Source organism: Pan paniscus, chromosome 5 (genome assembly GCF_029289425.2).
Source record: "Pan paniscus chromosome 5, NHGRI_mPanPan1-v2.0_pri, whole genome shotgun sequence".
NCBI classification, from domain to species: domain Eukaryota; kingdom Metazoa; phylum Chordata; class Mammalia; order Primates; family Hominidae; genus Pan; species Pan paniscus.
Window position 1 is genome coordinate 115,110,704 of NC_073254.2, and position 27,522 is coordinate 115,138,225.

The following is a 27,522-nucleotide window of genomic DNA, read 5'->3' on the forward strand; positions in this document are numbered from 1 at the left end:
AGCAGACAATCTAAGTTTTTTTCCCCCCTTTCTATAGTCTTTACCATATTTTTGGATAATTGCTGATATTATTATTTTATTTATATTACTATTAATTTATCTTACTCAATAGATGGGTCCTCATTGGGGTCTTTTAATGTGACTGTTCTTTTTTCTTTACTCCTATTTTTGGGAACTTTTTGTGAATTCTTTGAATATTGTTTATCATTTATCCTCTCTAGTCATTCTCTGGAATTAATTTTAAAACATGAAAGAGACATTGGAAGTTTATTCCACTTCAATTAACCTTTATTTCTTGCACTTTTTAAAAGAATTTAGATATATCAGAAATATCTTCAGCTATGTCTATCATTTATATTTAGTTTAGTTTTGTTTTTAACTCAAATGATCCATGTTAAATATCTGTAATAACATTTAGCATTTCTTATATGTATTCTATTCCTTAGTGCATTTCTCTGAAGATGTTAAATGTTTTGACTCTGTATTCCTGGTCTATTTTCTCAGTTATCTCTGTTACCTTTATCGAAAGTTATTTCTGCTAATTCATTATTATGCCTTTGCTCTTTTGTGCTATAGGTTTCTCTCAACATCTGATGATGGATAGATAGATTGATAGATACAGATACAGATATATCGATGTATGTCATGTATATGTCCGAGTGTATGTGTGTGCATGAGATTTGTATTTGTTTATTTATTAGACATATTACTAAGTTGGCTTGTACAATTTGTATATAAATATTCAATTGGACAGGACTTGCTTCAGAAGCTAGCACAGTTGCTTGTGTAAACAGAACCAGAGAACAAAAATATATCAATCTTGCTGGATGGAGTGTTTTCCTAACTAATATTATTAACATGAGAGGCATAGTATTTTTTGACCCACCTTGTATTACCTTGTTGTCACTAAGAGTATGGAGGAAAACACCACTGTTACTGCTTTCTGGCTCAAATGGGTGGAGGAAGTTCACAGATGAAGGTCCCTACTCAGGCTCTTGCCAACGGATAAATATCAAGGTTGCTGTCCAACCTTGATAGTTACCCTTTGGCAAACTCCTGCCTCTATGATCACCCCCTTTGTAGATGGATCACTCTTAGTGTTGCTCACACCTTCTCAAGTAGCCTTTCCTGCTTATGTTTTGTCTTGTATCTTTCTTCATTGATTCCATCTTGTCTCCTTGCCAGCTTTCAAAAGTCCTTCACAATCTCTGCTAAATAGAAATACACCAGCCAAACCTCTTACATCCTTAATATCATTGGAGGACATCTTACATACCATAGGTGGACAATTTTTTTTGTACCATCTAGTAAATATTTTAGACTTGGTGGGTCATAAGGTCTCTTTTGCAACAACATAACTCTGCTCTTTTACTGTGAAATATTTCATGGTTAATATACAAATAAAATAAAAATTTTCATGTCCCAATAAAACTTTATTTATGAAACAGACAATAGGCAGGACTTGGCCTGCAGTCCATAGTTTGCTTTCCCGCAATAGATAATATAAGCTTAAAGGGTTTCAAACAACCATTTCTTAAACTTAACTTTTGAAAAAAATCTTTCTACTGCCACTTATCAATTTGGAATACTGCTCCAAATTCTTCAAGAGATGAAAGTAGCATGATATCTTTTATCTTCATTAATTTAACAAAAATATTTTTACATCTGAAAAGGAATGCATGTAGATAAATACAACTTCAGGGTAAAGAATAATTCAGAATATTTTAAGTTCATATATATTATATTTTCCTCTATTGCTTCAAAGTTCCCAAAGATGAAAAAGGAAGCTTCAATCTCAAATTCCTGAACAAGATGAAAAATGACTCGTAACTACATACTCTGCTATAAATATGAAAATAAAATCTGCAGTATGTAAAGTAACTTGTTATATAAATTTCCACAATATTATTTGTTTAAACTAGAGCGAATAAAATATAAACTTGGCATCCATGTATAAAATATACTTGATAATCTTTATAAATGCTGGGGAAAGGTTCATAATAAAAGCATGATCTGTAGTAATGCAAGAGATATTAGGTAGGATTTAAAAGTCATTAAGAGGGTATTTGTTTTTATTTAAAACAAAATGAGAATATAAAAACATTAGCAGGTTACACTATAGCATGTGTAGAGTTATTTTATATCTTTTAAGATAATTGTGTTATATTTCTTCAGGTTTCAATCCTTTAATGGCAGATTTACTCTTTGTATATGAGTCCTCTCAGTTGAATTACCAAAATTTACTCTCCATTCTTTCTCTGGTAATGTCCCAGAAAGACACACATTTTTTTAACAGGGAGTAAATACTTGCACTTTCATTGCTTTACACCTCATTCTTTTCTACTGGTCATCGCCAATTTTGTTTGTGTGACTCTATGCTCACTGTGTTGTCACCACTGGTCTTGTGCTCATATTGTTGTTATCCTCTCTATACTCAGGTAATCACTCTTGTAGAGGAAGGTGTACACTAGATACCACCCCACCCCCAAATGCAATCTTTGTCCTTCTCTGTCTTGCTTCCTTCCCTGGAAGTTCCATCCCTGAGCATTGCAATGCCAGGGTTTCCCTGCTAGCCGGCTTCCAGTTGGATTTAACTAATGAAAAGGACCAGCAAGAGATGGGGATATGAGACAGATCAGAAGGCTTTTCTTTTTTTTTTTCCTCTGCCTTCTATGTCTTTCAGCAGTGTGTTTCTTGCAGTACTTGTAACCCTTCAGAACCTCATCTTACCAGCTGATTACTCTCACATTGTTCCAACAGTCACTGGGCTTCTGTAACAGTTTTCTCCCTTTGCTCCTTCAATCCTAACAGTCACAAAGGCTTACTACTCTTTTCTAGCCTCTATTTACCTACCTTATGTTTATTTCCTTTTTGCTGTCCTCACCCTATAGGTCTTCTTCTGTTTAAAATCCCCTCACTTAAATTATCTGTCAGCCTTCTTTCTTGCTGGACCATGTTGTAAGAAATAATTTAGATCCTGAATGATTTTCTTTAGCTGATTTCTGCTGTTTTTTAACTCTCCCAGCTCCATATCTAATCTTTATAAAATTGGAATACATTTTCTAAAATAAGCATTTATTTCTTAAATTCAATGCTACAGACTAGTAATACAAATATAAGCCTACATATACATAGAACGTTTATAGAATTTGAAGTCTAGAGGATTACATGGTTCATATAACAATAATAATGTAGTATCTTTTTCAAAAATTTCCATGTAGTCTCTGTTCCAAATATTTATTTTTGACCTTCATTAATGAGCGTTTTTAGATTTAGTCCTACACAACTTAATGCTCTTCTTAAATCAATTTCCTTCACTATTCTTCACTCTCTAAAAGTTTAAAATTTGACTTTTGTTTTTTCACCTTGAAATCTTCTTCTCCATATAAAAAGAAAACACTGGTAGTTAATAATGAATTTGTTAACAATAAATCTATAGCGTAATTTATCCCAGAAGGATTGTCTTCTCCTAATAGATTGCTGGCTCACCTAGAATTTCACAGCTAGGGAGCCACTTTCTTCAAAGTAATGAGCAATTATGACATTGTCACCAAACAATAGCATACTGTCTCCACAAATCTCAATATAAAATATTTTGCCTTTGGGAAACATATCAAGGAAATTATTGAAACTCAAGGAGTCTTCCATTACTTAGTCTATAATGTTTGTTGACTGCATTTATATAAATGTGGTTAAAAATGTAATACTAGATATTATTGCCTGGAAGCACGAGGAGATGATAATATCACTGATGTAAAAAAATACAGTTCTTCACTAAAGTAGAACGCTGCTTTTATTACAAATTACAGTTGTCATACTGAAGTTTAATTAAAATTTCCTCTAGAATTGAAAAGACTTCGCATCAAGAGACTATATCCTATTGTAAAACCTAGGAGAAACCATTTCTTTTTTGAGTAATTTAAGTTTGTCAACATTATAATAACTGAGTCTCACTTGGAGATAAACTGTAAAATCAAGTGTATATTTTTCACAATTCTTTCATCATTCTCCATTTTTACCATGGTACACATTCAGTGGAATATGTATCCCTGCCACACTGGAAAAAATGGGATATTAGAAAAATCCTGAATGTGTTGGCAGTGTTTTCCTTATCTACTTGTGTTCATGCCTTTCACCATGAGAAAGGCCTGCCCCATGTTGCTACTTCTACCTGAGAAAAACAGGGAGCTGTTCTGGAAATACACCTGCTGTTCATAATCCACATTGACTCTCGAACTTGTGTATTAAAGAAATGATTGCTAGTTTTTATAAGCCATTGTAATTTTGGGTTAGTTTGTTATATAGCATAGTCACATCAATAGTTGCATTATACAAACTCTTTAGCAGAGAAGTAATCAGAGGAATTCTAATAAATGAAACTTGCTGAAAGACAACAGAACAGATTTGCATATCATTTAACAAATGCAAGTACAGTCATATGTAACAACATTTTGGTCAACAATGAACCACATATAAGAAGGTGGCCCCATGATATTATAATACTGTAACTTTACTGTACCTATTCCATGTTTAGATACACAAATGTGTCCCATTGTGCTACAGTTGCCTGAAGTATTCAGTACAGTAACATACTGTACAGGTTTGTAGCTTAGGAGCAAGAGGCTATACCATATAGCCTGGATGTGTAGTAAGCTATATCATGTAGGTTTTTGTAAACACACTCTGTGAAATTTACAAAATGGCGAAATTCCCTAAAGATGCATTTCTCAGAAAGTATCCCCAATATTAAGAGCATAACTGTATTTATGTATTGGTTTACACAAGAAACCATTAATTTCTACAATCTTCTCTGACCACTTGAGGAAAAGAAAATAAAAGAAAAAGCACAGGTAATACTGGTATGCTTCTAACCTTGGATAAAATGTGTGTTCAGTGTGGTAAGGAAACAACTCTCTGCTGCTTATATTACAATTTTTAAGAAGTTTCAAACAGTGTGGTTTGTGTCCAGGATTAGTTTAGTACAATAGCCCTTTCAGAATGTGTTTTGTTTTCCTTGGTGTTTTTCTGTAAAGCCGTTCATCTGCCTAAAGTGAAGATTTGGGACTGCTAGAATTCAAGTGATAGCCACTATGCTTCACTAAAAGAGTCCCTAAAGATATTACCACTTTCTTTCTTCTGAATAATTCACATAAAATGCTGCTAGGTACAGATGAGCAAGGCACGTATCTTCAAAGGAAGGTGGTGGCAGCATCTTGTCACGGGGCATTGAAACCAAGTGGGGTGAGGAGGAAGTCTGTGCAGGGTGGGAAATGGCAGCAGCTTGTCAAGGGTGCTGGAGCCTGAGCATGTTAAAATTATCTCTAGTGTTTCAAATAATTATTCAAGGTTATTCTCTACATCTGGATAGATTTTTTAAAACACTTTGTAAAGGGGCAGGCAAAATGTGTGTGTGCGTTTGTGTGTTTAAATGGACTCGTGCAGCTACATCAGATTACGCTCTTTTCTGTATGTCGAACAGCTAGTTGTCATTACTGCTTTTTAAAAAATAAATCTTCAACTAAAATATGATTTACAATTAATTCATCTAATCATTCTATGACTGTTTCTATTACCAAAAATTTGCATACAAAAGAAGCTCCCTAATGAAAAACAATTTGCTATATTTCATTATTAAAACGAATACATAAAAAAGTTTGATATGCTATTTAAGACAGTTGTATCAGGAAGTGTACTGTAGAGCAGAAAAATTGAGGATGGATTTAAAAGCAAAACAAAATAAAGCATTTATTTTGCATTCAAACTACATTAAGGAAAATTCTCTGCAAAATTTAATTGCAATTTTCAAATATTTCCAGTAATTTCTTGGAGATGACTATGATCTAGGAAAGTCATTAGCATACCCAACTTTAGCTATTACTCCATTATATCTCAATCTAGTGACTGTGACAATACCTTCCTATGATGTTTGCTAAGAAGGAGTAGCAAGGTCAGAAACAATGCTTTACCTTCCAGTAAACCCCCAGAGTTTCATTGTCAGGGAACTTTACCAATCCTGGGGAGTTTAATCATCCTCAGCTCCCTCTCTCTTACTATTTTATTCAAATATACCCTGGAGCACTTGACTGCCAATACTCTACTTGCCCCCAGTCACGTTCACAGTGTCTTCCAAAAAGGAAAAGCAAACTATAGGAGAAGAGTGACCACCATTTGATAGAAAATCCATATATTAAGGATACTTTATTGGCAAGATTGCTAGTTAGCATCTTCATACTTTCAAAACAATTTGAGCTGAAAGGAAAAGTGTCTCATACTTTAACCTGACCAACTACCCATTATCTTTTATTGCCTCCAGCGTTCTTTAGAGTATTCCTTAAATTCACTGTTGGTTCTTCAATTTCTAACTTGCACCTGACTTGCCGGTTTAGATCTAGATGTTTTCTTCAGTTGAAGAATGTGTTTAAGTTAGAAAGATAGGCTTTCTTTTTTCTGTGAGTATGTCTTCCATTTATTAATTAGAAATTGTTTTATTCAAATATCTGGCATTTCCCCCTTCAGATATTAGTAAATATTTATAATTAGATTTCTATCTTTTTATTTATCTTTGCACCCACAGTTGGCATAATTCCACTTCTAAAACTAAGAAATAATAATTACCATTAATATATTGAATGTTCTTTATATTCAAGTCATTGTGCTGGTATTTTATAACCAGGACATCATTAAATCTTTGCAGCACCAGAAACGGTAGGAATAATTAATAATATCATAATGTAGATGGGAAGCTGGGATTCTTTGAAGTTATTAGTTTGTCGAAGAGCCCCTGTAATTGGCAGGGCCAAAATCTTTACAAAGCCTGTCTAATTCTAGAGCTTGAGCTTGGCAGGATCTCATCAAGAATTTGCTAACAATTTCCTTTGGCTTTCTCACTTTTATCAGAAGTTCAAATTTAACTGATCTATGACTATCTTATTGTAACCTGCTAGCAAATATCCCTAACATTTTTTTTCACAATCACTACTGATTAAGACCAATATTTGAAAAAAAAATTGTTCATTGCTACCTGTAGCACAGGTATCTACATATAGCTATGGCTATAGTTATAGATATACACATGTAGATTTAAGTAAAGGGCTTTTATGATTGTGCGGACTGGTAAATCTAGAATCTGTAGGGAAGACCAACAGGCTGGAAACTCAGGTGGGAGTTAATGCTTCAGTCTTGAAGCCAAATTTCTACTTCACTAGAAATCTTTAGATTTCACTCTTAAGGCCTTTAATTGATTAGATGTGGCCCATTCACATTATTGAAGGTGATTTTCTTTACTTAAAGTCAACTTGTTTTAGATGTTAACTACATCTATAAAATACCTTTATAGAAATACCTAGATTATTGTTTGATTAAATAACTGGGTACTATAGCTTACCCAAGTTGATATATAGAATTAACCATTACACTACCTATAACAAGAAGCTGGAATTTCTTTTCATAAGAAATTGTAATAACCAATTTAATGTAGCAATTTACTAAATGTAAATATGGAAAAAATAACCCCTCCAATGGTATAGCTTCAAAGATTTGTAAATTTCTTAACCAAATATGAAAATATTGAGTTAGTTGTATAATCCTGATCAGACTTACAAAACCCTATTCATACTTAACTATTTAAGTATGACATATTGAGTCACAATGATTCTGAAGACGTTTACAACTCAAGAAATTTAATTTGCCATTGATATTCACTTTGGTCTTCATGCACATGCTATATGTATTCATGTCACCTGTTTCTGTCATTCATTACACTATCCAATCAGACAAATTATTTTTGAAAAGTACTAACATTATATGATATTGAAGTCTTTGCAACCAAATGTTATAATTTTCCTAATCAACTTTTTATCGATAGCATTATTATGAAATATGTGTTGGTTTTCATTTGATATGCTTCCACATCATTTAGTTATTTTATTAGATTGATCAAATCATCCATTGGTTCATTCATGTATTAAAGATTATTGAACATATTGTAGGTACTGAGAATACAGTGGTTGGAAAAGAGAAATTGTTCTTACCCATAGAGTTTAGTTGTTTTGAGAGAAAGTGATTGCATTATTGTTTCCATAATATTTCCCCTGCCACCACCCCCCCCCCCACCTTTTTTTTTCCAGGCTGGAGTGCAATGGCTCGATCTGGGCTCACTGCAACCTCTGCCTCCTGGGTTCAAGCGAATCTCCTGCCTCAGCTTCCTGAGTAGCTGAGATTACAGGCACCTGCCACCACGCTTGGCTAATTTTTGTATTTTTAGTAGAGACGGGTTTCACCATGCTGGCCAGGCTCATCTCAAGCTCCCAACTTCAGGAGATCTGCCCACCTCGGGCTTCCAAAGTGCTGGGATTACAGGTGTGAGCCACCAAGCCCAGCCAATATTCCCTTTTTTGACACCATATCTTATTCATCAATAAATTGTCTTGGCACACTCTTCAAATTCTTTCCTAGAGCTTCAAAACATCTTTCCACCTCCACTGTACTTTTCTGGCACAAACTGACATCATCTCTGGTCTGTGTTACTGGTTATTGCTGTCACTTCCTATCTGGTTCCTCCTGCTCCTGCTGTCCTAGGTACTCCGTTGGTCTCCTTGCTCTGGAGCAAATTATGTGTATTTATGAGAAATAATGGGATGTTTTAATATGTATACATTGTGGAAAGTGTCAGTGAAGCTAATGAACTTATCTATCACCTCACTAACATCATTTTTTATGGTGAGGATATTAAAATCTATTATTATTATTATCATTTTGATACAGGGTCTTACTCTGTGACCCAGGAGTAGAGTGCAGTGGTGTGTTCCAACCTCTCCTCCTGGGCTCAAGTGATTCTAGTACCTCAGTCTCCCGAGTAGCTGAGACTACAGGGGTGTGCGACCACACCCAGCTTGTTTCTGTATTTTTAGTAGAGACGGGTTTTGCCATGTTGCCCAGGCGTCTCTCAAACTTCCGAGCTCAAGCAATCCACCTGCCTCAGACTCCCAAAGTGCTGGGATTTCAGGTGTAAGCCACCATGCTCAGCGAAAAATCTATTATTTTAGCAACTTTTAATTAATATATTGTTAACTGTAGTCACCATGCAGTGCATTAGACCACTAAAACTTTATCCTCCAGTCTAACTGAATATTTGCATAATTTAATCAACAGCTCTCCTTTCCCCGTTCTTCTCCCTCCCCACATCTAGCCTCTGGTAACCACCTTTCTACTTCCTGTTTGTGACATTGACTTTTTTAGATATCACATATAAATGAGATCATACAATAATTGTCTTTCTATGCCTGGCTTATTTCACTTAGCATAATGTCTTCCAGTTCCATTTGTTTCATGCTGTTGCAAATGGCAGAATTTCTTTCTTTTTTAATTCTTAATATTATTATATTATATGCATGTGCCGTATTACCTTATTCATTCATTCATGGGCACTTAAATTGGTTTCTTATATTGACTATTGTGAATACTGCTGAAATTAACATGGGAGTGCAGATATCTTTTCAACATACCTATTTCAATTCCATTGTATGCATACTCAGAATTGGAGTTGCTTGATCATATGGGAATTTTAATTTTAGATTTTGGAAAAACATTCACACTATTTTCCAAAATGACTTTGTAATTTACATTCCTATCAACATTTTACAAGGATTCCCTTTCCTCCATATTCTCACCAACACTTGTTATCATTTACCCTTTTGATAATCTCCATTCTCACAGGTGTAAGGTCATATTGTGATTTTAATTTGAATTTCCTGGTGATTAGAGACTTTTAGCATATATATATGATATATATGATATATGATATATATATGATATATGATATATATATGATATATGATATATATATGATATATGATATATATATGATATATGATATATATATGATATATGATATATATGATATATGATATATATGATATATGATATATATGATATATGATATATATGATATATGAGATATATATGATATATGATATATATGAGATATATATGATATATATGATATATATGATATATGATATATATGAGATATATATGATATATATGATATGTGATATATATCATATATGACATGTGATATATATCATATATATGATATATATCATATATATCATATATATCCTATATGATATATATGATATATATGATATATATCCTATATGATATATATGATATATATCATATATATGATATATATCATATATATGATATATATCATATATATCATATATATGCTAAAATATATATAATTATATATATTATATATATATAAAATTCATATCCCTTTTGAAAAGAAATGGTTATTCAGATTCTTTGCCCTTTTTAAATCAAGCAATTTGATTACTTACTATTGAGTGGTTCAAGTTGCTTATATATTTTTGATATTAACCCCTTGCCAGATGTATGGTTTACAAATATTTTCTCTAATATGTGGGTTATCATGTCAATCTATTAACTGTTTTCTATCCTGTGCAGAAGCATTTTAGTTTGGTGCAAAGCCAATTGTCTATTTTTGCTTTTGTTAACCTGTGCTTTGGGTGTCCTATCTAAGAAATCATTGTCCAGACCAAGGTTGTGGAGATTTCCCCCAATGTCTTCTTCTATAAGCTTTACTGTTTCATGTCATACATTTAAGTTCTTTATCATTTTGAGTTGATTTTTGTCTATGATATAAGTGCCCAATTTCATTTCTTTCTTTCTTTTTTTTTTTTTTTGCTTATGGATATCCAATTTTCCCATCATTATTTATTAAAGATATTGTCATTTTTCCATTATGTGTTCTTAGCACATTTGTCAAAAAACAATTAACCATAAATACTTGGATTTATATCTGGGTTTTCTATCCTGTTCCATTCGCCAATATGTCTGTTTTTATGTCAGTATCTGTTTGATTTTTATAGCTTTACAATAGATTTTCATATCACATAGTGTGATGGCTCAAGCTTTATTCTTTTTGCTGAAGATTGCTTTGCTATTTGGGGTCTTTAATGGTTGCATACATATATGAGGATTTTTTTCTATTTCTGTTAAAAAAATTAGAATTTTGAAGAGATTATAATAATTTTAGATGGTTTTAGGTAATATGATGATTTTAACAATATTAATTTTTTCCATCAGTAAAAATGAGATATCTTTCCATTTATTTGTGTCTTCTATTTCATTCATCAATATTTTATGGTTTTCAGTGTATAGATCTTTCACCTCTTTGGATACATTAGTTCTAATTATCATTATTATTGTTATTATTGCTGTTGAAAATAAAATTGTTTTCTTCATTTTTTTCAGATAGTTGATTTTTAGTGAATAGAAGTGCTATTGGTTTTTGCACATGGATTTTGTATTCTATGACCTTACTAAATTTATTTATTATTTCTAACAATTTTTTTGGTGGAGATTTTAGGGGTTTGTATATATAAGATTATGTCATCAGCAAACAGAAACCATATCAGTTTATCACTGGGATAAATCCCACTTAATCAAGATGAATGATCTTTTTAACGTGTTGTTGATCTTTGTTGGTATTTTATTGAGGATTTTTGCGTCTGTGTAGATTGGTCAGGGATATTGGCCTGTAGTTGTTGTTGTTGCCGTTTTTCCATGTAGTATCCTTGTCATGTTTTGACATCAGGATAATGCTGACATTATAAAATGAGTTTGGAAGTAATAACTTCTCTTCAATTTTTTGGAAGAAGTTTATGTAGCTATCAGTTCCTAGACATTTTTAATAGCAGACATTTTGTCATTTATAAGAATTGTTGGCTTAAATTACAATTTGGAATTTTGTATTATTTATTATTCATGCCAATATGGTAAATAAAGCACATTGATCCATTTGCTAGACAATTTTAAAATTTTATGTTTAAAATTTTATATTATTTATTATGCATGCCCATATGGTAAACAAAGTACACTGATCCACTTGCTAGGCAATTTTAAAGAACAATTTTGTGGACATTTAACAGTTGCTAGCACAATTCTCAAATAAGGAAATTTTTCTCGCTTTCTTTTAAATGTTTTAAAATTTTTTAACAGTACAAAAATTTGAATGCCTGGGGGTATGATTCTGGATATACTCATTCCAACTTGCCTGTACAAATGACCATACAGTCATTAAGCTATAAAACTCATTTCCTGGCCCAAAAATATAAAAGGTAAATGTCCTTAATACTTCTGATAAAAGACCTCAGGACTTCACTGAATTTATTCTCTTGTAATCTGAGAAATTCTTATTATTCAATTCTAAACGTGAGAACTGTCTTAGCACTTAGGTTAACTGGTCATCTAAGAAAAAAAAGTAAAAACTATTTTAAACATTTCAAAACAGATATTTTCAAGACTTAATATATAAGCATGATTATATCTGCGCTGAAATTTTTGACTCCTAGAAACACATTTGGAGGTTTGTATATTATTTAGGTTGCATACTCTGGGTTTTTATGACAACTGATAATTTCCTTTTAAATTTCTAAAAAAATAATCATCCAAACTTCTATAGTATTTGTAAAGCCCTTTAGAATTGTTTCTGTTGTTGTTCACTTCTTTCTGCTCACAGAAACTAGCCTTTGGTACCTGACTGTAGATAGCTGTTCCGTGATAAATTTGTACACAGAACTGTTACAATGACAGTGAAAAACATGTATTTCTTACAGTGGGAGGTAATCAAGGTAGCCATCCAAAACCATTTACGTATTTATTTATTTATTTATTTTATGTGATGAAACATTTTTATTAAATTATAAGGTCTACAAATGTCTACAAATAGTTATTGTCAGCTTAATACTACTCTGGTTTTAATAAGAGGAAAAAAACAGTCAGGTAAGAAGGATGTTAACAACATGTGTTCCAGGCTGGAAGGAGGAATAAGTGATATTTGTCTATTTCAAATTTCCAAATATCATAACACAAAATTGGAAAGATTTTCCTTAGTAAATTTCTGTGTAGCTTTTATTAAACATTTTCACAGAGAAAAATGTCCATAATAATTAGATGCTAAAAGTATTTTTAAAACGCTTTTGAATACTCTCAGCTGATCAAAACACCTAGAACTTTACATGTAAGCAATTTGTTATTTTCACATTATCTGTGGTTTATTTTCCTACAAATCAGTATGTGTTTCCTGTTGCATAAGTGAAAATTGTCCTATTTATCATTTCCTTATTGCATCCTATATTTGCATAAAATGTTGAAATTACTCCCACTTTATTTAACTTAGTATACCAGAATCCTTTTCAATCCATTGAATTAAACTCAATGTTATTTGAAAAACCTCGAAAACAAGTGATGTTAACGCAGCTGTCACTGTGAGCTAGTTCAGAGCATTTATGTATTTTTTCTGTGGCACTTCCACTCAGTGCGCATGTCACCTAGTTTTTAAATTAAAAATGCAGTAATACTTTCCTTAAGATATTAATAATTTGGCATGTTTTCAAATATAAATGAGATGATATAAGAACAAACTACGTACTGTAAATTATATTGAGAAACCAATGTAAATTATAAATCAAGTGCTATTATTAAACTTCTTATACTTGTAATATTGTCTTCTTTGTAAAAATGGTCATAGTTGTGGTTATGGCATCAAAATTCTATGCCTTTTCTTATTTTAGATTTTTTTTCCTAAATATTGCTGCCCATCTGCAGTGAGAAATTATCTAGGCTTATCATTTTGTGTTTCATAAAATGATAATAATATATAATGATTCTATATGAATGATGACAGTATACAGTTGACCCTTGAAAAATATGAGTTTAAACTGCATGTGAACACTAAACGTGAATGTTTTTCAATAAATATATTGGAAAGTTTGGGAGAGATTTGTGACAATTTGAAAAACATGCAGACAATCAGTATAGCCTAGAAATATCAACAATTATTTTTAAAAGTTAGGTATGTCATGAAGACATAGAATGTCAGCAGATACTAGTTTATTATTTGCTACCATCAGATATAACAAATCTGTTATACAAAGTAAATATTTATCAAAACATAGAACACAGACCATACATGTCTCCATTAGCTGTCAAGAGAAAGGGGAACAAACTTAAAGATGCAATATTAATTCATAACTGCATAAAGTTAACTGTAGTACATACTCTACTAATTTTATAATTGTGTAACCACCTTCTGTTGCTGTTGCAGTGGGCTCAAGTGTTGCGAGTATCCACTTATAACACCATGTGATGCTAATCATCTTTGTGTGAGTAGTTCCTTTCTCCAGCAAATTGTGATTCACTGTAAAAAGCGATCTCCCACATTTCTTGAGTATTTTTTATCATGTTTAGTGCCATACCATAAACCTTGAATAACACCATTGAAGCCAAACAGAATGCCACTAGTGATGCTAGAATTGCTCCCAAGTATCAAAGTTACCACATTACAAGAAAAGTTGAATTGCTTGATATGTACCATAGATTGAGGTTTTGCCTGCCATTTCAGACAGGTGATAAAACTTGTAAAGAGATGCTGTAAACTAATGGACTGATTTTCTCTTCCTTATTATTCTCTTAATAACATTTTATTTTCTCTAATTTTATTGTAAGAACACAGTAATATAATAAATATACAAAATATGTGTTAACCATCTGTTTGTGTTATCAGGAAACCTTCCAGCCAACAGTAGGCTATTAGTAGCTAAGTTTTTGGGGAGTCAAAATTATACATAGAATTTCGACTGTATGGGGGTCACCACTCTTAACTCACAAGCTGTTCAGGTATCAACTGTATATCTTCTAGAAGACTGACATGTGAAGGCTATAATGAATTTAATGCTTAAAATCTTTTCTATCTATTGACATAGTTTCCTATAGAGTTTTACATAGCAAAACTCTTTAGGAAATCCACCAATGCGATGCAATTTCACCATAGTAATTTGCTCTATTTAATTGGTAACGACGGGAAGGGGTGTGCTTGTTACAAGAGGAAGCATTTTACTTGCCTTCTAGTCATACTATTGGTGAGGAAGATATTCCCATCCCAAGATTGGAGGGATAGACAAACACACTACATCTGACACTGGAACAATAAACTCAGCAGCAGTTTGTTAGTCACATACACTTATAGCCTGGAGGAGGAGCAGACCACATGTCATGCAGGACCACATGGGGCCACACGGGAGTTGTGCTCCAGAACTGAGTGAACAACCAGGGTCTCCACCGGAGATTGTTATTGGTTTATTTGAATAGTTTCACAGACTGACAAATAACTGAAACCTGCTACTCAAGGATAAGTGGGAAGCACATCTAGTCAATTTATTAAGCAGGGTTGTTGGCTAGAAGACCTTATCCATCAGGGAAGAATGGGGAATGGAAGTTGTGGTTAGACAATTTGAGGCCCTCCTGGCTTCCCCCATTTGTCTAAGCAGCACTTAATATTGGTCCTTAATATTAGACCTTTTACCGTGGGCAATAAGTGTTGTAATGGAACTGGTTAGGAGAAAAAAAATGCTGCTCTACATTTAAGAAAGCCTGTGCATTAATCAAAATTTCTAAATATATTATCTGCACGTCCTCAAAAAGTAATCCAACTCTTGGAATTTGTTTTCCTCAAGGATGTAACAGAAAAACTAATACTTGAACTATGTCTCTTACAGTATTTTTTAAATTTAAACTTCTCATTTTGAGAGATGATTGTAAAGTCACATGCACCTGTAAAGAGTAATACAAACATCTCTTGTACACCTAACCTAGGTTCCTCCAGTGATAACATCTTGAAATACAATGTAAATCTAGTACAATATCACAACCAGGGTATTGACATTGATACAGCCCAGATACAGGACATTTCCATCTTCATAGGGATCCATTCTGTTTCCCTCTTACAGCAACAGTTTCATCCCTTCATATTTCCATTCCTGAGCCCTGACAACTCTCCATCTGCCCTTCATCTCTAGAATTTTGTCATTGCAAAACATTTTATAAAATTAAACCATACAGCGACATTTTGGATTAACTTTTTTCACTCAGTGCAATTCCCTGGTGATTTATTCAAGCTGTTCTTTATAGCAATATTCCATTCATTTACATCTCAGTATTGTTATATAGCATGGAGGATCTACAGTTTGTTTAATTATCTGTATATTTGGTGATCATCTACATTGTTTCCAGTTCTGGATTGTTTTCTGGCTATTGTGATTAAAGCTGTTATGAATATTTATGTATAGATCTTGTATAAAGATACATCTGATTTCTCTGAGATATAAGCTCAAGAGTGTAATTTCTGGGTCATGTGATATTTTATTTAAAAATTTTCAAACTGTTTTCCAGAGTGAATGTACCACTTCACATTCCCATCAGCAGTGTGTGAGTGATCCAGTGCCTTCAGGTCATCACCAGGATTTGGTGATGTCACTGTCTTTTTTTTTTTGTAAATTTTAGCCTTTCTGATGCACAATGCTCACCGTGGTTTTAATTGGCTTTTACTCGATGGCTAATGGTGTTAATTATTTGTGGAATTTTACTGACGTTTTTATGGCTTATTGCTATCTGTATGAACTATTTGGTGAAATTTCTGATGTATTTTGCCAATTTTCAATTTGAATTTGTGTGTTTTGTTTTTTATTTATTTTTTACTGTTGATGTTTGAATGTTCATTATGTATTCTAGATGTTAGTCTTTGACAGACATGCGGTTTGCAAATATTTACTCCCAGTCTGTGGGCTGCTTTTTCATTTTCTTAACAGGGTATTTTGAAGCACAAATCATCTTAATTAGGTCTGATTTATCCATTTTTTTATTTTAGATGATAATTTTGGTATCAAATCTAAGACCTCATTGCTTAGGCCTGGATTCCAAATACATTGCCTTATGTGTTTTCTAAAAGTTTTATAATTTTATATTTCAATACCCGAATATATTTTCATATAAGGCATGTGGATTAATTGGAGGTTCATAGTTTCTCTTATGACTATCCTATTACTCCGGAACAATGCGATAAAAACACTATTTTTTTCTTATTTAAATATGAGTCTGTCAAAAAATCAGTTGACTATATTTTTATATTTGTGTTAATCTGTTTATAAGTTCTCTATTTTGTCTTTTATTTAACACATTGATTGATGTGTCTATTTATCTGCCAATATCACATTCCTGATTATTATTATAGCTGTATAACAGACTTATGCAATAATGGGTTGAATGATTTCTCCCATCTTATTTTTCATCAAGATTGTTTTAGCTCTTCTCTGACTTTAATATTTCCATATGAATATTAGAATAAGCTTATCTATGTCTATAAAAAATATTGTAAAATATGACTTAAATTACATGAAATCCATAGATTGATTTGGGGGAGAATAGACATCTTCACTATGTTAAGTCTTCCAATCCATGAACACACTGTATTTTACCATTTACTCAGGTTTTCTTTGATTTTTTGCATCAGCTTTTTGTAACTTTTAGCATATATATTTTATACAACTTTTTAATGTTTTTGCCTAAATGTTTTATTTTCTTTGGAGTGAGGATAAATGATGTTGTGTTTTTAATTTGGTCTCCACATGTTCCTTTTTAATCTACAGAAATATGATTGAGTTTTGCGTATCGATTGATCTTGTATCCTCCAACATTGGTGAACTCAATTATTAGTTCTAGAAGGCTTTTGTTTCTGATATACAAATATATATCACAGGGATCCATATATATATATATATATATCAGGAATATATGTATATTATATAAAATTTTGTCATTGCAAAACATTTTGTAAAATTAAACCATACAGCGACATTTTGGATTAACTTTTTTCACTCAGTACAATTCCCTGGTGATTTATTCAAGCTGTTCTTTATAACAATAATCCATTCATTTACATCTCAGAGTATTCTTATATAGCATGGAGGATCTACAGTTTGTTTAATTATCTGTATATTTGGTGATCATCTACATTGTTTCCAGTTCTGGAAACTATATATATATATTCCTATATATATATATTCCTATATATTTATATTCCTATATATATATTCCTATATATATTCCTATATATATATTCCTATATATATTCCTATATATATATTCCTATATATATTCCTATATATATATTCCTATATATATATTCCTATATATATTCCTATATATATTCCTATATATATATTCCTATATACATATTCCTATATATATTCCTATACATATTCCTATATGTATATTCCTATATGTATATTCCTATATATATATTCTTATACATATATTCCTATATATATATTCCTATATATATTCCTATATATATTCCTATATACATATTCTTATATATATATTCCTATATATATTCTTATATATATATTCCTATGTATATATTTATATATATATATTCCTATATATATTCTTATATATATATTCCTATATATATTCCTATATATATATTCCTGTATATATTCCCATATATATATTCCCATATATATATCCCCATATATATATCCCCATATATAGATATATTCCCATATATATATCCCCATACATAGATATATTCCCATATATATATTCCCATATATATAGCCATATATATATTCCCATATATATATAGCCATATATATATTCCCATATATATAGCCATATATATATTCCCATATATATAGCCATATATATATTCCCATATATATATAGCCATATATATATTCCCATATATATATAGCCATATATATATTCCCATATATATATAGCCATATATATATTCCCATATATATATAGCCATATATATATTCCCATATATATATAGCCATATATATATTCCCATATATATATAGCCATATATATATTCCCATATATATATAGCCATATATATATTCCCATATATATATAGCCATATATATATTCCCATATATATAGCCATATATATATTCCCATATATATATAGCCATATATATATTCCCATATATATAGCCATATATATATTCCCATATATATATAGCCATATATATATTCCCATATATTGATATATTCCCATATATATATTCCCATATATATATCCATATATATATTCCCATATATATATCCATATATATATTCCCATATATATATCCCCATATATAGATATATTCCCATATATATATCCCCATATATAGATATATTCCCATATATATTCCCATAGATATATTCCCATATATATATATTCCCATAGATATATTCCCATATATATATTCCCATAGATATATTCCCATATATATATATTCCCATATATATATTCCCATATATATATTCCAATATATATTCCCATATATATTCCCATATATATATTTCCATATATATTCCCATATATATATTCTCATATATATTCCCATATATATATTCTCATATATATTCCCATATATATATATTCCCATATATATATTCCCATATATATATATTCCCATATATATATTCCCATATATATATATTCCCATATATATATTCCCATATATATATTCCCATATATATATTCCCATATATATATATTCCATATATATATTCCCATATATATATTCCCATATATATATTCCCATATATATATATTCCCATATATATTCCCATATATATTCCCATATCTATATTCCCATATATATTCCCATATATATATTCCCATATATATTCCCATATATATATATTCCCATATATATATATTCCCATATCTATATATTCCCATATATATATATTCCCATATATATATTCCCATATATATATATTCCCATATATATATATTCCCATATATATATTCCCATATATATATATTCCCATATATATATTCCCATATATATATTCCCATATATATATTCCCATATATATATTCCCATATATATATTCCCATATATATATTCCCATATATATATATATTCCCATATATATATATTCCCATATATATATATATATCCCATATATATATATATATCCCATATATATATTCCCATATATATATATTCCCATATATATATATATTCCCATATATATATATTCCCATATATATATATTCCCATATATATATATTCCCATATATATATATATTCCCATATATATATATATTCCCATATATATATATATATTCCCATATATATATATATATTCCCATATATATATATATTCCCATATATATATATATATATTCCCATATATATATATATATATATATATATATATATTCCTTAGGATGTTCTAAGGAATCACCTGAAATTGGGGAAAGTTTTGTTTCTTCTATTCCATTCGAGATGTTTTTTCTTTTCTTTTCTTTTCTTTTTTTATTTAATTCAGAGACTACAACATTCAGTTCTATGTTGAATAAGAATGGTGAGAGTTGTCATTCCTCACCTTGTTCCTGATGTCGGTGAGAAAGGAGTCAGTCTTCACTGTTAATTATAAAACCAGCTGTAGGTGTTTCGTGGATGCTCTCTGTGAAGTCATGGAAATTATTTTCTACTCCTAGTTTGCCAAAAGTTTTCTTCATAAATGTGTATTGAATTTCATTAAATTCTTTTTCTGTACCAATTAATATAATCAGGTTTTTTTCTAATTCAGCCTGTTGATATGATACAGTATAGTGTTGTTTCAAATGGTAAACCAACTCTTCATGGGTCAATAAAAAACCTGTTGTAGAATAGTGTTAAATTCTTGGTTATAACACAGAATTATTGTTAAAATTTACTGAATTTAACTGCCTAATATTTTAAGAATTTCGGGGTCTAGGTTTATGAGAGATATTGTTCTGCAGTTTTCTTTTCTATTTCTTTCTTTGCTTTGTTTCTTCTTCTTTGTTTCCTTCCTTCCCTTCTTCCTTTTATTTTCTTTGTACTGTCTTTAGTTTTGATATCAGGATAATACTCATCTCATGAAATGAGTTGGAAAGTATTATCTTCTGTTTTCTGCAGAAGGTTACATAAAATTGGTGTCAATTCTTCTTTAAATGTTTAGTAAAATTTAACAGTGAAGCCATGTGGACTCAAATATTTCTTTCTAGGAAAGATATTAATTAGAAATTCAAAATGCTTAATGATTATAATACTGTTATTAATTTATTTTGATTGAATTTTGGTACTTTGCAGTTTTTGAAGAATCAGTTCATTATTCTAAGTTGTCAAGTTGTACCTCAAAGTTGTTTATAGAATTTCCTTATTATCTCTTCAGTAAGTTCAGGATCCTTAGTGATACATTTCTGCTATTACTCATTGCATTTTTCTCTTTTTACCTTTATCATTCTTGCTAATGGTTTATCTATTTTATTGATATTTTCAAATAATTAGCTTTTTGTTTCATTGCTTTTCCTTTATTGTTTCCATAATCTTAATTGTATTATTAATTTTGATATTATTTCTTTTTTTTTTTTTTTTTTTTTTTTTTTTAGGCAGAGTCTCGCTCTGCCGCCCAGTCTGGAGTGCAGTGGCGCGATCTCGTCTCACTGCAAGCTCCGCCTCCCAGGTGCACACCATTCTCCCGCCTCAGCCTCCCAAGTAGCTGGGACTATAGGCGCCCGCCACCACGCCCAGCTAATTTTTGTATTGTTAGTAGAGACGGGGTTTCACCGTGTTAGCCAGAATGGTCTCAATCTCCTGACCTCGTGATCTGCTTGCCTCGGCCTCCTACAGTGCTGAGATTACAAGCATGAGCCACCACGCCCGACCAATTTTGCTATTATTTTCTAACTATTTCTTCTTTCTCCCTGTTTTTGGCTTAATTTACTCTTCTTTGTTCTAATACTAAAAATAGGAACTTAAGTTATTGATGTGAAATTGTTTCTTTTTCTGATGTAAACGATTGTATAATTTTTTTTCTCGGAAGTGCTTTAGGTGTATCTCACTTATATGGATGCATCGTATTATAATTCTCACTCAATTTCATGAATTTTTTGTTTCCTTTGAAACTTCCTATTTGGCTCACAGATTATTTAGAAATGTGTTGCTCGGTTTCCAAATGTTTTAAGATTTTTTTTTTCTGTAACCAGTTTCTAGTTTGATTACATTATGGTTGGAGAAGATACTCCACATAGTTTTTAATTTCTCTAAATTGTTTAGACTGTTTTATGATCCAATATATAATCTATATTGGTGAGTGTTCTCCCCATATGAAGTGAAGTATGGGAACTTGAAGGAAATGTACATGCTGCTCTTGAAGATTAAAGAGTTCTGTTTGTGTCAGTTAGTTCCTATCAGTTGATGGTGTTGTTCAGCTCTTCTATGGCTTTGCTAGTTTTCTGTCTATTGATTGTATTACTGAGAGTGGGGTGTTGAAGTTTCCAACTACAATTGTAGATTTGTCTATTCCTCCTTCTAACTCTTTTATTCTTTCCTGTGTTTAGAAGATCTATTGTGTGGTATATACCCATTAATGATCAGTATGACCTCTGTATTAGTTTGCTAGGGCTGCTATAACAAAAAGACACAAGCAATGAGGCTTAAACAACAGAAATTTATTTTTTCACAGTTCTGGAGGCTAGAAGTCTAAGATTAAGGTATTGGCAAGTTCGTTTCTTCTAAGGGCTCTCTTCTTGGCTTGCAGATAGAGCTTCCTTCTTGTGATATGCTCACATAGCCTATTCTCTGTGAATGCACATCCCTGATGTCTCTTCTTCTTTTAAGGATGCCAATCATATTGAATTAGTGTCACTATTCTGACATCATTTAACCTTAATTCCCTATTTAAAGGCTCTATTTCCAAATACAGTCACACTGGCATTACGGCTTCAAGATATATATTTTGATGAACATAATTCAGTCAATAAAAACATTTTAATGGATTATTTTATCATTATAACATATCTTTTATAACTGATAATTTGCTTTGAAACCTGTTTTATCTGATATTAATATAGTCACTCAATTTATTTTTTTTAATGTTAACATGGTTTATCTTTTTCCTTTAAGCTTCATCCTGCATATGACATTGTGTTTGAAGTGAATTTCTTGAATACACCATATAAAACATGGATTTTTAAAAAATCCACTCTGTCAATCTCTGTTTTTTAATCAGCGTATTTCCATAATTTACATTTAAGTAATTTTTTGTTGTGGTACTGCATAAATCTGTGATTTCATTTATTTCTATTTTCTCTATTTCTCATTCTTTATTTTTCTTTTCTTCCCTTCATTTGGATTGCATGAATATTTTATAGAATTCTATATTTTTAATTGTTTTCAAATATATCACTTTGTATAGTTATCTTAATGATTGTTCTAAGCAGTACAATATACATATATATAACTTACCACAACCAACAGTTACTGACATTTTACTTTTTTTTTGTTTGTTTTGTTTTGAGACAAAGCTCTGTCTGTGTTGCCCAGGATGGGTTTGAACTCCCGAGTTCATGTAATTATCTCACCTCAGCCTCATGAGTAGTTGGGATTACAGGTGAACAATACCATGTCTAGTGATATTTTACCACTTTAAGTAAGTATTGAATCTGTAGTTCTATTAATATCTCTGTCTCTCCCCATTATAAAAATTTGTCTCATTTATTTCTCTGCATACACTTGCCATCACATGATTTTTGCTTCTGCCATCTAATATGATTTTTAAAACTCATGAGGAGAAAAAATATATTTTCCCTAATATCCCTATTTTTAAATGAAATCCCAGACTTTCTGTCACCTTTTTCATTCTAATTGGATAGATTTTTTAGCCATTCCTTAAGGGTAAATTGCTAGGATAAAATTAAATGTTTCTTTGCCTGAGAATATCTTAATTTCCCCATCAACCCTGAAGGACAGTTTTGCAAGATACTGAATTTGTGGTTGACAGTTCTTCTTCCTTTCAGCACTTAAAAATATTGTGCCCCTTTCTTCAGACCTTCATGATCAAATTGGAATTTCACTCTTATTTGAATAAGTTTTTTTTTTCTTTGCTATAGATAATGCATCATTTCTCTCTGGTTGCCTTTAAGATATCTTTCTTTGTCTTTCATTTTTAGAAGTTCACTTATCATGTATCACGGAGAGGATTGCTTTGAATTTACCTTGTATGGGATTCACTCAGCTTCTTGAATCTGTAAATTCACATTTTTTTGCCAAATTTGGGGAGTTTTCAGCAATTATTTTTGAATATTTTATACATATATTCTTTCTTATTTTTGCCTGAGTCTCCAATAATAGAAATGTTTGATATTATGTTCTGTTCCACATGTCCCTGAAACTGTGTTCAGGTTTTTTTCAGTCTAGTCTGTGATTCAGATTGAGTAAATTCTGTTGATCCCCTTAAGTTTACTGGTTCTATCTTCTGTCATCTCCACTCTACTACTGAGCCCATTAAACAAACGGAAGGTATAAGATAGAGTCAAATGGAAATTATGGAACCAAGAAATGCAATAACCAAATAAAAATTCACTTGATGGGTTTTTATTTTGGTTATTACATTTCTTGATTCCATAATTCCCATTTGATTCTATCTTATAACTTCTATTTATTTAATGACATTTTTATTTTTTTCATTGATTTCAAGAAATGTGTAATTAATTATTGAAGTATTTTTGTGATAACTACTTTGAAATCTTTGATATACAATTCTAATATATTTGTGTCTATGTCGGCAACGATTGGTTGGCTTCTTTTTCTCATTCAAGTTTTGATTTTTTCTAGTTCTTGGTATGATGAGTGATTTTTGACTGCATACTGGGCATTTTAGATTGTATGTTAGGAGACTCTTAATCCTATTTAAATCTTCAATTTTAACAGGCAGTTGTCTTACTTAGGTTTAGCGTACAGGTACTGGTCTAGTTTTGTGGGGTGTAATTCCAATAACAATTTAGTTTTCTGAGCCCTCACAATGCTATTCTGAACTGCTTTGTTCTGATTCAGCTTAATGTCTCGCTATTCCCTGCTGGTACTGATGGCAGAGGTGGAAGTTGCTTCCCTAAGCATCCAGATCTCTTATGTAGGAGATGCTGAATGTGCAGGATGGAGAATATTTCATGCAGAGCATTGGACTTCCTATTATGTCGCTGGTGGTGGCACCAAAGGGAGCGAGGTGCCTACCTGAACTATCTTTAACCCACTGGATAGAGGACAAATTGATGCCTGACTTAGAACTACTTCTTCCATTACAGCGGAGGGCTAAGAGTATTGCTTTTTATTGTTGGGCAGAAGATGAAAAAACACCAGACCTGTTGGCACTTCCAGTGCAATTGGAAAAGCCCATCTGCTGCTAACAAATGTGGGACATGGTTTGGGTGGGAATGACAGGCACATTGGACTGCCTCTGCTGGAGGACCCAGGGAAGAATGTGAGCTGGCCCACCCAGATTCTGCTGCTGGTAGTATCACTGCCACTGAGCAGTCAGCCCCATTGTCGCAGGTGTGAAGCCAGGGACAGAGAGCAGATGTGGCTAATACAGCTACTAGACGTTGAATTTCCCCATCAGATCTCTATCGGTTTACTCCTTTTTCTGTTTTATTGGCCAGAGAGACCAGAATGTACCTGCGTTTTCTTTGACTGCGCTTTTGTTTTGTTTTGTTTTTCATAATAGGCATTTTCAGGTAGGAGTTTCATCTCTGTTTAATTGCAGGTATATTAATTAATGTAGATATTGTATTATCTAAATGTTTTTGCATTGAGTCATAAAATTAATATGTATTTTAAACATATCTATAAAAAATTAACATGTAGCAGAACTACATTCTGATATAGGAAACTGGCTTGAAATATGTTTTTCAGTTATTTTTAAATGTTTATTATTTAGCTTCAGAATATATTGGATATTTATAACTGGGTCACCTTAGATTGCTTGTTTCTTGACATTCTCTATAATTTGTGGTATTTACTACAGAAAACATTGCATTTTTCAGTGCATTTTTATTTTCACTTTATTATCCCTGCTGTGGAAACTAATTTATCCTTGAGGATATGATCTGTCAAATTCTAGGTTCAATTTAAGATAAAATACTTATTTCTTTATTAATTTTGGTTTTAATAAGTTTCCTTAATTAAATTTTATAATGTATCTTCTTTTATTTCAATATTTCAGCAAAAATGGTTCATATATTATAATAATTTTTGGCAAATTTATTTTTATTTTAGTTATACTAAAAACTAAAAGTTTTACATTGTGTAAGAAATCTTGGGTAAAATTTTGTGTAGATCTATATACATGGAATTGCATGCACACACAGATACACATATACATGTACTGAGATTTAGTTACTTAAACAGTGGGAATTGATATAAGTAATATTTTTATACATTCAGATATTGTCTTACACTTAAAAATAGTCTTTATTATCGATATAGGAAACAGCTCCCACTATTACAAAATTACCAACTTGATAACTGGGTTAGTATCATATTTATCATAATAGTTCATGCAAGTGCTAGATTGTTATAAAAAGCAGGCACCAAAGTACAACAGCTTTACTAAAACAGGTGACTTCTCTGTCATGGTACAATCTACTATACTGTCATTCTAAGGCCGATGACATTGTTCTTGGCTTCATTGTTTATCCTAGATTAGTTTTACATCCATGTTCAGCTTGTAGGTAGAGGAAAAGACAGGCAGGAATTCCAGGACAATATATTTTATAAAGTTGACCAAATGGAAGTTTTGGATTTCTTTTTCTATCTTTTTGGTGATAATCATATGGCCATGTCTAGCCACAGGGGGCCTGGAAGATTTTGTGTATCACTGGGCATTCATATACAAAGGAAAATGAGTGAACAGATATGAGAGGCAACCTGGAACTTTCCATAACTTCCCAATATTTTATGCTAGATTTCTCTTCAATTAGCAGAAACTTGACTTTTCTGTATTATAAACATAAGGAGAAATGAGGAGTCTTTACATACAACTATCCTGCTATTAACCTGAACAAATGTTAAACTCCAGTTTGCCATACTTGATCTTATCTCTAAGGTCGAGGTTTATGGACTGTTTAAAAAAACACTTTTGTGAATGGTAAATAAATACAGATATAATTAAACATGTATTCTGTCTCTTGAATGTTTAAGAATCAGGAAAGCATAAATATTTTTATTAAGGATGTGGAGGCTATTTTTCACTTTTGGTGAGTTTTTCTAAATTTTTATTTTTGTTTAAATGAAAGTCTGGGTAATTCTAGTTTACAACTACATGACAAATCTTCCATCAGAAAACCAGTGAAAACACAGTAAGAGGCCCTGAACCTTGAGAGAGCCCCCAGGACTCCATAAACACGTGCAGAAGCATCTGGCTATCCTAACTGCCACCAACCAAATGCTAACTTTGCTACAATTGGAAACCAATTCGAAAATTCACATACAAATATGAAAGCCAAATATTCTGCTGAAACAAATGTTTTCAACTGAAACAAATGCTTGGGTTGTTTGCATGTGCCCAAACCAAATATTTTCTTGTAACAATAAATCTGTTTCCAAGTTATCTTACTCTGCATCATTTATTAACTAAGCAAGGCTTTATATTAAACAAAACTTGATACTATCCTATACTTTATTCTGCTTTATTTTGAAGAAAACATGAAATACCTACTGACCATGAAATGGTAGACTTTGTTCTGAAGGGTCAATATCTGAGGAAAAGAGCCTTCACATACAGTAATGCCCTCTGTGGGAATGCTTAGAATAACCTCTAATTGTCTGCTTCGTTCTTAAT